General features: G+C 40.8%; 1 non-coding gene across 1 annotated transcript; it reads left to right on the forward strand.

The window, feature by feature from the left end:
* Positions 1-10,406: 10,406 nt before the first annotated feature.
* LOC130978667 (small nucleolar RNA R71) lies at positions 10,407-10,514 on the forward strand. The gene has a single exon (XR_009086286.1). It is a non-coding gene; the product is annotated as a small nucleolar RNA R71 (small nucleolar RNA).
* The last annotated feature ends 567 nt before the right edge of the window (positions 10,515-11,081 follow it).

Consider the following 11,081-nt stretch of genomic DNA (forward strand, 5'->3'; position numbering starts at 1 on the left):
GAGCAGTAGTGGGGACAGTTGGACCTTCAGCCTCTACAGCAGCCGCATCCTCTTCTACAGCAGCAGCTCCATCTTCTTCGACAGTTCCTCCTTCAGCACCTGAGCCCACTTACCTACTGGTCCAGCGCCTGTTTCGGTTTTTGGAGCGCGAGAGGCTCCATGTCAGACGCCGACTGGACCGGATGGATCAGGCACTCATCTCCCTCGGCGCTGAATTACCTCTGCTTCCCGACTCTCCGGTCTCCGATGAGCAGGATCATCAGGAGGAGGATGCGGATGCACCGACTCAGCAGGATGCACCTTCAGCTGCTCCTCACACTACAGAGACACCACAGACCCATGAGGAGCCAATTCTGCAGCCTCAGCCAAATTCAGCAGCTACCGTTGTACCTTCCACTGATCCTCCGGTTTAACATCGAGGACGATGCTTGGTCTTAAGTGTGGGGAGGTCACCGGTAGCACCATTAGAGGACCAGTGAATATTTTGGCCACTTTCCTAGTTATCTTATTTTGCATACCTTTTGTATATATTTGATGCATTTTGAGCTTATTTTGGATACTCTTGCTATTTTGGTTCGCTATGGATACTTTTACTGCTTATTTTGGATTTTAGATTTTTTGATGCTTATGGATATCTTTAGATGTTTTAGATGATAGATTTCATACTTTTAGTTGGATTTTTCTTTATACATGTTTGCATATCTTTCTTTTTAGTTTGTGGTTGTGATTAGAAATCATACTTTGAATTGCAAAAACTTAGTCACCCTTTTTGCATAAGAAATTGGTTTTAAGCAGAAAAGGAAAGGGAAACTAAGGAAATTTTTGAATTTTTCAATCACAATAATGCTTAGTCAAATAATGAGATTTTTCAAGAAATTTAATTATAGGGCACTAACCCAATTGATTGAAGAAAAATTTTGGTGAAACTTGCTTGAATTCATACTTTGTGAAGCATGTATTGAATTAAGAACACAAGCTTGTGAGACTTGAGCCTATTGATGTGGTTACATTTTATAACCACTTATTTTCCATTCTTGTGTGAAATTGTTCTCTTTCTATGATTGTGATCCTTGATTTGCTTGATTCTATATGTCCATTTATTCCTTGTATTTATGCATTTGTATGATTGAGGCCATTATTTCGTTAGCGCACTTACCCAAATAGCCTACCTTTTACTCTCCATTGTTAGCCAATTTGAGCCTATGCTTAACCAACTTATCTTCATTTTAGCACATTACAAGCCCACGGCGGAAAACCAATGAAAAGTCCTTGTTTGGATCCTTGATTAGCCTAGGCTAGTGAGAGTGTTTATTATTCAAAGTTGGTGAGGCTTGGGAACATTGGATGGGATAAAAAGGGGTAGTACACTTCCATATTTAGGAATTGGGAACATATTCATGTATTGATTAAATGTATAAGACCTTATGCAATTGACGTCCTTGTACAAAGTATAAAAAAAAGGGATATAAAAAAATATGAAAAGAGAAGAAAAAAAAAGGGGACAAAATGCCCCAAGGTGAAGTTCAATAAAAAGGAATCAATGCATAAGTGTTATGAATCAAGAAATAAGATGCATGAATATGTAAGAAAAAAGTGAAGAATGGGTAGTTAAAATAGTTTGAATTTGTATAGGTCATTATATAGTTAGGTGGGAAAGTCTATACTAATCAAAGATCTAAACTCTAGTCCACTTAACCATAAATGATCCTACCTTGACCCTAACCCCATTACAACCTAAATGAAAGACCTCATGATGAATGTATGCATGCATTGAATAAATGTTGATTGTTAGAAGAAAAATCAAATTTTGGAAAGCATGATTAGAGGAGAATTGAGCGAATTAACCCTTAAAACACTTGAGTGAATAGAGTGGATACACATCCGGTGAGGGTTCCAAAGTTCAAGTGCATGTGTTCACCCATATTATTTATATTCTTGCAAGCTTGAACTCTTTTTGATAATTCGATACAATTGTGGTTGGGACTTAACTCCTATTGCCCTAGCTATTGTGCTTATGCATGTCTCTTGGGAATTGATTTGTTTGAACTAAGCATTTGCATTCAGTTTAGGTAGTTGCATTTAGATAGGACTCATAGTTGCATTCAATAAATGTCATACCTCTTAGTTCCTTCTTATTTTAGCATGAGGACATGCTAAGGTTTAAGTGTGGGGAGGTTGATAAATCCCATTTTTAGGGTTTATCTTGTACTGAATTTAGAGTATTTTGATGACCTTTTCTCGCATTTAGCCTATGAATTGGCATGGTTTTGTTATCTCTCCCGTATTTGTGCTTAAGTGTAAAAACATGCTTTTTAAGCCCTTAATTTGATAATTTTAATTCATCCTTGATTCCATAAGATGCCTTGATGTGTTTGCTAGTAATCTCAGGTTGAAATAGGCTAGACATGGATCAAGGGAGCAAGGAAGAAAGCATGCAAGTGGAGAGAAGCACAAAAACCAAAGAATTGATCTTGACCAAGCACGCGCACGCGCACAAGGCGCTCGCGCGCACATTGCAGAATCGGCCAGGGACGCGCACGCGTACCATGCGCGCATGTGTCGATGACCGCACATGACTTCATTAAAGCAACACGTGCCTGGCGATTTGAGAGGGTTTCTGAACCCATTTTGGTGCCAATTACTGATAGAAAGGAATAAAAGAATCAAGGATTGAAGGAGGAAGACATTAGATGTTAGTTACCATTAGTCATAGCTTTAGTTTAGAGTAGTTTAGAGAGAGAAGCTCTCACTTCTCTCTAGGATTAGGATTAGGTTAATCTCTCCTCTTAGATCTAGGTTTAATTCATGCTTCAATTCACTTTTCCTTCATCAAGTTCTAATCTTCCCCTCTTCCTCTTTCTAGTTATGTACTTTAATAATTGTAATTCTTCATTTTGTTTTGGATAGATTGTTGTTCATTTGTTTTCTTTCAATAATGCTTGAGGTAATTCATGATAATTGTGATTTCCTTGATTGTTGTTGTTAAATTCTTTGTAATAATTGTTGTTAGATTTCATTCTTGTTGTTGATTTACTATGCTTTCCTTTTGTGCCTTCCAAGTGTTTGATGAAATGCTTGGTTGAATCCTAGTGTAGATTTTGTTCCTCTTGGCCTAGGTAGAGTAATTAGTGACTCTTTAGTTATCTAATTCCCTTGTTGATTGATAATTAGAAGTTGCTAATTGATTTGAATGTCTCTAAAGCTAGTCATTCCTTTAGGAGTTGATTAGAACTTGAGGAATCAAATTGATTCATCCACTTGACTTCCCTCCATGGTTAGAGGTTAACTAAGTGGTAGCAATGAACAATTCTCATCACAATTGAGAAGGATAACTAGGATAGGACTTCTAATTTTCATACCTTGCCAAGAGCCTTTTATAGTTGTTAGTTTATTTTCATTGCCATTTACTTTTCATGCTTCTTATCCAAAACCCCAAAATAACTCATAACCAATAACAAGACACTTTATTGTAATTCCTAGGGAGAACGACCCGAGGTCCAATACTTCGGTTTATAAATTTAGGGGTTTGTACTTGTGACAAACAACTTTTTGTATGAAAGGGTTATTGTTGGTTTAGAAACTATACTTTACAATGAGATTTCATTAGTGAAATTCTAAACCGTCAAAAATCCATTCATCAATATCACGCGTCCGCGTGATCGACACGTCCGCGTCATTTCTTTCAAGGGCCTTCCACGCGACCGCGTGCACCATGCGCCCGCGTCGCTTGCGCTGCCCAACTCATTCAAATCTGCCAGATTGTCTCATCTTTTCTTCCCCCAATCTTATTTCTTTTCCCCCCTTCCTTCTCTCTCCCTTCTTTCTCCCTTCTACTCCCTCTTTTCCACCACCATTATCAAGGTTTTTCTTCTCTTCTTCTCTCCCTACTTTTTCATTCTTCTTCTTATTTTCATGTTTTCTTTTTTTCTCTTTCTACTTTCCCTACCCATGTTTTCTTTTTCTTTCTTCTTCCTCCTATTGGTGTTGGAGATTTATTTGGGTCATTATTTTTATATGTTGCTTGTGAATTGTTTAGGACTTATTTAACAGTTATATATTATTTTTATAAGGGTTATGGTGCACGAAATTGTGATCAATACTTTTCAAAACACAAACAATCCCTAGTAATGGCTCCAAAGACTTGGTGCTCAATACCATGGCATAAACACAACTTCGCACAACTAACCAGCAAGTGCACTGGGTCGTCCAAGTAATAAACCTTACGCGAGTAAGGGTTGATCCCACGGAGATTGGTGGTATGAAGCAAGCTATGGTCATCTTGTAAATCTCAGTCAGGCAGACTCAAATGGGTATGGTGATGAACGAAAATAACATAAAAGATAAAGATAGGGATACTTATGTATATCATTGGTGTAAGAGCTTCAGACAAGCGTATGAAGATGCCTTCCCTTCTGTCTCTCTGCTTTCCTACTGTCTTCATCCAATCCTTCTTACTCCTTTCCATGGCAAGCTTGTGTAGGGTTTCACCGTTGTCAATGGCTACCTCCCATCCTTTCATTGGAAATACGTCCCTGATGCTCTGTCACAGCATAGGCTATCCATCTGTCGGTTCTCGGTCCGGCCGGAATAGAATCCAGTGATTCTTTTGCGTCTGTCACTAACGCCCCGCCTTTCGGAGTTTGAAGCACGTCACAGTCATTCAATCATTGAATCCTACTCAGAATACCACAGACAAGGTTAGACCTTCCGGATTCTCTTGAATGCCGCCATCAGTTCTTGCCTATACCACGAAGACTCTGATCTCACGGAATGGCTGGCTCGTTTGTCAGGCGAGCACTCGGTTGTCAGGCGATCAACCATGCATCATGCAATCAGAAATCCAAGAGATATTCACCAAGCCTCGAATGCTTGTAGAACAAGAATGGTTGTCAGTCACCTTGTTCATAGGTGAGAATGATGATGAGTGTCAATCATCACCTTCATCAAGTTGAATAACAAGTGATATCTTGGACAAAGAACAAGCGGAATTGAATAGAAGAACAATAGTAATTGCATTAATACTCGAGGTACAGCAGAGCTCCACACCTTAATCTATGGTGTGTAGAAACTCCACCGTTGAAAATACATAAGAACAAGGTCTAGGCATGGCCGAATGGCCAGCCTCCCAAAGTGATCAAAAGATCTAAAGAAAAGGTTCCAAAGATCAGAAGATCTCAAATACAATAGTAAAAGGTCCTACTTATAGAAAACTAGTAGCCTAAGGTGTACAAAGATGAGTAAATGACATAGAAATCTACTTCCGGGCCCACTTGGTGTGTGCTTGGGCTGAGCAATGAAGCATTTTCGTGTAGAGACTTGTCTTGGAGTTAAACGCCAGCTTTTATGCCAATTTGGGCGTTTAACTCCCAATCAGGTGCCAGTTCCGGCGTTTAACGCTGGAATTTCTGTAGGTGACTTTGAACGCCGGTTTGGGCCATCAAATCTTGGGCAAAGTATGGACTATCATATATTGCTGGAAAGCCCAGGATGTCTACTTTCCAACGCCGTTGAGAGCGCGCCAATTGGGCTTCTGTAGCTCCAGAAAATCCACTTCGAGTGCAGGGAGGTCAGAATCCAACAGCATCTGCAGTCCTTTTCAGTCTCTGGATCAGATTTTTGCTCAGGTCCCTCAATTTCAGCCAGAAAATACCTGAAATCGCAGAAAAACACACAAACTCATAGTGAAATCCAGAAAAGTGAATTTTAATTAAAAACTAATAAAAATATATTAAGAACTCAATTAAAACTACTAAAAACATACTAAAAACAATGCCAAAAAGCGTACAAATTATCCGCTCATCACAACACCAAACTTAAATTGTTGCTTGTCCACAAGCAACTAAAGATCAAATAAGATAAAAAGAAGAGAATATGCAATGAACTCCAAAAACATCTATGAAGATCAGTATTAATTAGATGAGCGGGGCTTTTAGCTTTTTGCCTCTGAATAGTTTTGGCATCTCACTTTATCCTTTGGAACTCAGAATGATTGGCTTCTTTAGGAACTCAGAATCCAGATAGTGTTATTGATTCTCCTAGTTAAGTATGATGATTCTTGAACACAGCTACTTTATTGAGTCTTGGCTGTGGCCCAAAGCACTCTGTCTTCCAGTATTACCACCGGATACATACATGCCACAGACACATAATTGGGTGAACCTTTTCAGATTGTGACTCAGCTTTGCTAAAGTCCCCAATTAGAGGTGTCCAGGGTTCTTAAGCACACTCTTATTGCCTTGGATCACAACTTTATTTCTTTCTTTCTCTTTCCTTTTTTCTCCTTTTTTTTTCGTTTGCTTTTTGCTTCTCTTTTTTTTTGTGTTCACTGCTTTTTCTTGCTTCAAGAATCATTTTTATGATTTTTCAGATCCTCAGTAACATGTCTCCTTTTTCGTCATTCTTTCAAGAGCCAACATTCATGAACCACAAATTCAAAAGACATATGCACTGTTCAAGCATACATTCAGAGAACAAAAGTGTTGCCACCACATCAAAATAATTAAACTGTTATAAAATTCAAAATTCATGCAATTCTTGTTCTTTTCAATTAAGCACGTTTTTATTTAAGAAAGGTGATGGATTCATAGGACATTCATAACTTTAAGGCATAGACACTAAGACACTAATGATCATAAGACACAAACATGGATAAACATAAGCACTAAAATTCGAAAAACAGAAGAATAAAGAACAAGGAAATCAAGGAACGGGTCCACCTTTAGTGATGGCGGCTCTTCCTTCCTCTTGAAGGTCCTATGGAGTGCTTGAGCTCCTCAATGTCTCTTCCTTGCCTTTGTTGCTCCTCTCTCATGATTCTTTGATCTTCTCTTATTTCATGGAGGAGAATGGAGTGTTCTTGGTGCTCCACCCTTAGTTGTCCCATGTTGGAACTCAATTCTCCTAGGGAGGTGTTTAGTTGCTCCCAATAGTTTTGTGGAGGAAAGTGCATCCCTTGAGGCATCTCAGGGATCTCATGATGAGAGGGGTCTCTTGTGTGCTCCATCCTTTTCTTGGTAATGGGCTTATCCTCATCAATGGTGATGTCTCCCTCTATGTCAACTCCAACTGAATAACAGAGGTGACAAATGAGGTGAGGAAAGGCTAACCTTGCCAAGGTAGAGGACTTATCCGCTACCTTGTAGAGTTCTTGGGCTATAACCTCATGAACTTCCACTTCTTCTCCAATCATGATGCTATGGATCATGATGGCCCGGTCTAAAGTAACTTCGGACCGGTTGCTAGTGGGAATGATTGAGCGTTGGATAAACTCCAACCATCCTCTAGCCACGGGTTTGAGGTCATGCCTTCTCAATTGAACCGGCTTGCCTCTTGAATCTCTCTTCCATTGTGCGCCCTCTTCACATATGATTGTGAGGACTTGGTCCAACCTTTGATCAAAGTTGACCCTTCTTGTGTAAGGATGTTCATCTCCTTGCATCATAGGCAAGTTGAACGCCACCCTCACACTTTCCGGACTAAAATCCAAGTATTTCCCCCGAACCATAGTAAGATAATTCTTTGGATCCGGGTTCATACTTTGATCATGGCTCTTGGTGATCCATGCATTGGCATAGAACTCTTGAACCATCAAGATTCCAACTTGTTGAATGGGGTTGGTAAGTACTTCCCAACCTCTTCTTTGGATCTCATGGCGGATCTCCGGATATTCACCCTTTTTGAGTAAAAAGGGGACCTCGGGGATCACCTTCTTCAAGGCCACAACTTCATAGAAGTGGTCTTGATGCACCCTTGAGATGAACCTATCCATCTTCCATGACTCGGAGGTGGAAGCTTTTGCCTTCCCTTTCCTCTTTCTAGAGGTTTCTCCGGCCTTGGATGCCATAATGGTTATGGAAAAACGAAAAAGCAACGCTTTTACCACACCAAACTTAAAATGTTTGCTCGTCCTCGAGCAAAAGAAGAAAGAAGAGAGTAGAAGAAGAAGAAATGAGGAAGAGGGAGATGGTGGTGTATTCGGCCAAAGAGGGGGAGAAGTGGTGTTTTGGTTGTGTGAAAATGAAGGAGTGAAGAAGGGTATTTATAGGAGAGAGGGGAGATGGGGTTCGGCCATATTGGGTGTGTTTGGGAGGGAAAGTGGTTTGAATTTGAAGGGTGAGGTTGGTGGGGTTTTATGAAGGATGGATGTGAGTGGTGAAGAGAAAGATGGGATTTGATAGGTGAAGGGGTTTTGGGGAAGAGGTATTGAGGTGATTGGTGAATGGGGGAAGAAGAGAGAGTGGTGGTGGGGTTGGTGGGGATCCTGTGGGGTCCACAGATCCTGTGGTGTCAAGGAAAAGTCATCCCTGCACCAAATGTTGCTCAAAATCACGTTTTGAGCCATTTCTGGCGTTAAACGCCGGGCTGGTGCCCATTCCTGGCGTTTAACGCCAGGTTCTTGCCCTTTTCTGGCGTTTAACGCCAGTCTGGTGCCCCTTTCTGGCGTTAAAAGCCCAGAATGGTGCCAGACTGGGCGTTAAACGCCCAACTGCTAGGTTTACTGGCGTTTGAACGCTAGCAACATCTTCCTCCAGGGTGTGCTGTTTTTCTTCCTGTTTTTCATTTTGTTTTTGCTTTTTCAATGGATTTTGTGACTTCTTATGATCATCAACCTACAAAAAACATAAAATAACAAAAGAAACTATATAAATTATAATCATTGGGTTGCCTCCCAACAAGCGCTTCTTTAATGTCAGTAGCTTGACAGAGGGCTCTCATGGAGCCTCACAGATACTCAGAGCAATGTTGGAACCTCCCAACACCAAACTTAGAGTTTGAATGTGGGGGTTCAACACCAAACTTAGAGTTTGGTTGTGGCCTCCCAACACCAAACTTAGAGTTTGACTGTGGGGGCTCTTCTTGACTCTGATTTGAGAGAAGCTCTTCATGCTCCATCTCTATGGTGACAGAGGGATATCCTTGAGCCTTAAACACAAAGGATTCTTCATTCACTTGAATGATCAGTTCACCTCCATCAACATCAATCACAGCCTTTGCTGTGGCTAGGAAGGGTCTGCCAAGGATGATGGTTTCATCCATGCACCTCCCAGTCTCTAGGACTATGAAATCAGTAGGGATGTAATGGTCTTCAATCATAACCAAAACATTCTCTACAAGTCCATAAGCTTGTTTTCTGGAGTTGTCTGCCATCTCTAGTGAGATTTTTGCAGCTTGTACCTCAAAGATCCTTAGCTTCTCCATTACTGAGAGAGGCATGAGGTTACACTTGACCCTAAGTCACACAGAGCCTTCTTGAAGGTCATGGTGCCTATGGTACAAGGTATGGAAAACTTCCCAGGATCTTGTCTCTTTTGAGGTAATTTCTGCCTAGACAAGTCATCCAGCTCTTTGGTGAGCAAAGGAGGTTCATTCTCCCAAGTCTCATTTCCAAATAACTTGTCATTTAGCTTCATGATTGCTCCAAGGTATTTAGCAACTTGCTCTTCAGTGACATACTCATCCTCTTCAGAGGAAGAATACTCATCAGAGCTCATGAAAGGCAGAAGTAAGTCCAATGGAATCTCTATGGTCTCATTTTGAGTCCCAGATTCCCATGGTTCCTCATTGGGGAACTCGTTGGAGGCTAGTGCACACCCATTGAGGTCTTCCTCAGTGGCGTTCACTTCCTCTCTATCCTCTCCAAATTCGGCCATATTGATGGCTTTGCACTCTCCTTTTGGATTTTCTTCTGTGTTGCTTGGGAGAGTACTTGGAGGGAGTTCAGTAACTTTCTTGCTCAGCTGTCCCACTTGTCCTTCCAAATTTCTAATGGAGGACCTTGTTTCATTCATGAAACTTTGAGTGGTTTTAATTAGATCAGAGACCATGGTTGCTAAGTCAGAGGGGTTCTGCTTAGGATTCTCTGTCTGTTGCTGAGAAGATGATGGAAAAGGTTTGCCATTGTTAAACCTGTTTCTTCCACCATTATTATTGAAACCTTGTTGAGGTCTCTCTTGATTCTTCCATGAGAGATTTGGGTGATTTCTCCATGAAGAATTATAGGTGTTACCATAGGGTTCTCCTAGGTAATTCACCTCTTCCATTGAAGGGTTCTCAGGATCATAAGCTTCTTTCTCAGATGAAGCCTCCTTAGTACTGCTTGGTGCATTTTGCATTCCAGACAGACTTTGAGAAATCAAATTGACTTGTTGAGTCAATATTTTGTTCTGAGCCAATATGGCATTTAGAGCATCAATCTCAAGAACTCCTTTCTTCTGACTTGTCCCATTGTTCACAGGATTCCTTTCAGAAGTGTACATGAATTGGTTATTTGCAACCATTTCAATGAGCTCTTGAGCTTCTGTAGGCGTCTTCTTCAGATGAAGAGATCCTCCAGCAGAGCTATCCAAAGACATCTTGGACAGTTCAGAGAGACCATCATAGAAAATACCTATGATGCTCCATTCAGAAAGCATGTCAGAAGGACATTTTCTGATTAATTGTTTGTATCTTTCCCAAGCTTCATAGAGGGATTCTCCATCCTTCTGTCTGAAGGTTTGGACTTCCACTCTAAGCTTACTCCATCTTTGGGGTGGAAAGAACTTTGCCAAGAAGGCATTGACTAGCTTTTCCCAAGAGTCCAGGCTTTCTTTAGGTTGAGAGTCCAACCATATTCTAGCTCTGTCTCTTACAGCAAAAGGGAATAGCATCAGTCTATAGACCTCAGGGTCAACCCCATTAGTCGTGACTGTGTCACAGATTTGCAAGAATTCAGCTAAGAACTGATGAGGATCTTCCATTGGAAGTCCATGGAACTTGCAATTCTGTTGCATTAGAGAAACTAATTGAGGCTTAAGCTCAAAGTTGTTTGCTCCAATGGCAGGGATAGAGATGCTTCTCCCATAAAAATCAGGAGTAGGTGCAGTAAAGTCACCCAGCACCTTCCTTGCATTGTTTGCATTATTGTTGTTTTCGGCTGCCATGTCTTCTTCTTCTTTGAAGAATTCGGTCAGGTCCTCTAAAGAGAGTTGTGCTTTGGCTTCTCTTAGCTTTCTCTTCAAGGTCCTTTCGGGTTCAGGGTCAGCTTCAACAAAAATGCCTTTGTCTCTGCTCCTGCTCATATGAAAGAGAAGAGAACAAGAAAA

The sequence above is a fragment of the Arachis stenosperma genome, chromosome 4, assembly GCF_014773155.1.
Source record: "Arachis stenosperma cultivar V10309 chromosome 4, arast.V10309.gnm1.PFL2, whole genome shotgun sequence".
NCBI lineage: Eukaryota > Viridiplantae > Streptophyta > Magnoliopsida > Fabales > Fabaceae > Arachis > Arachis stenosperma.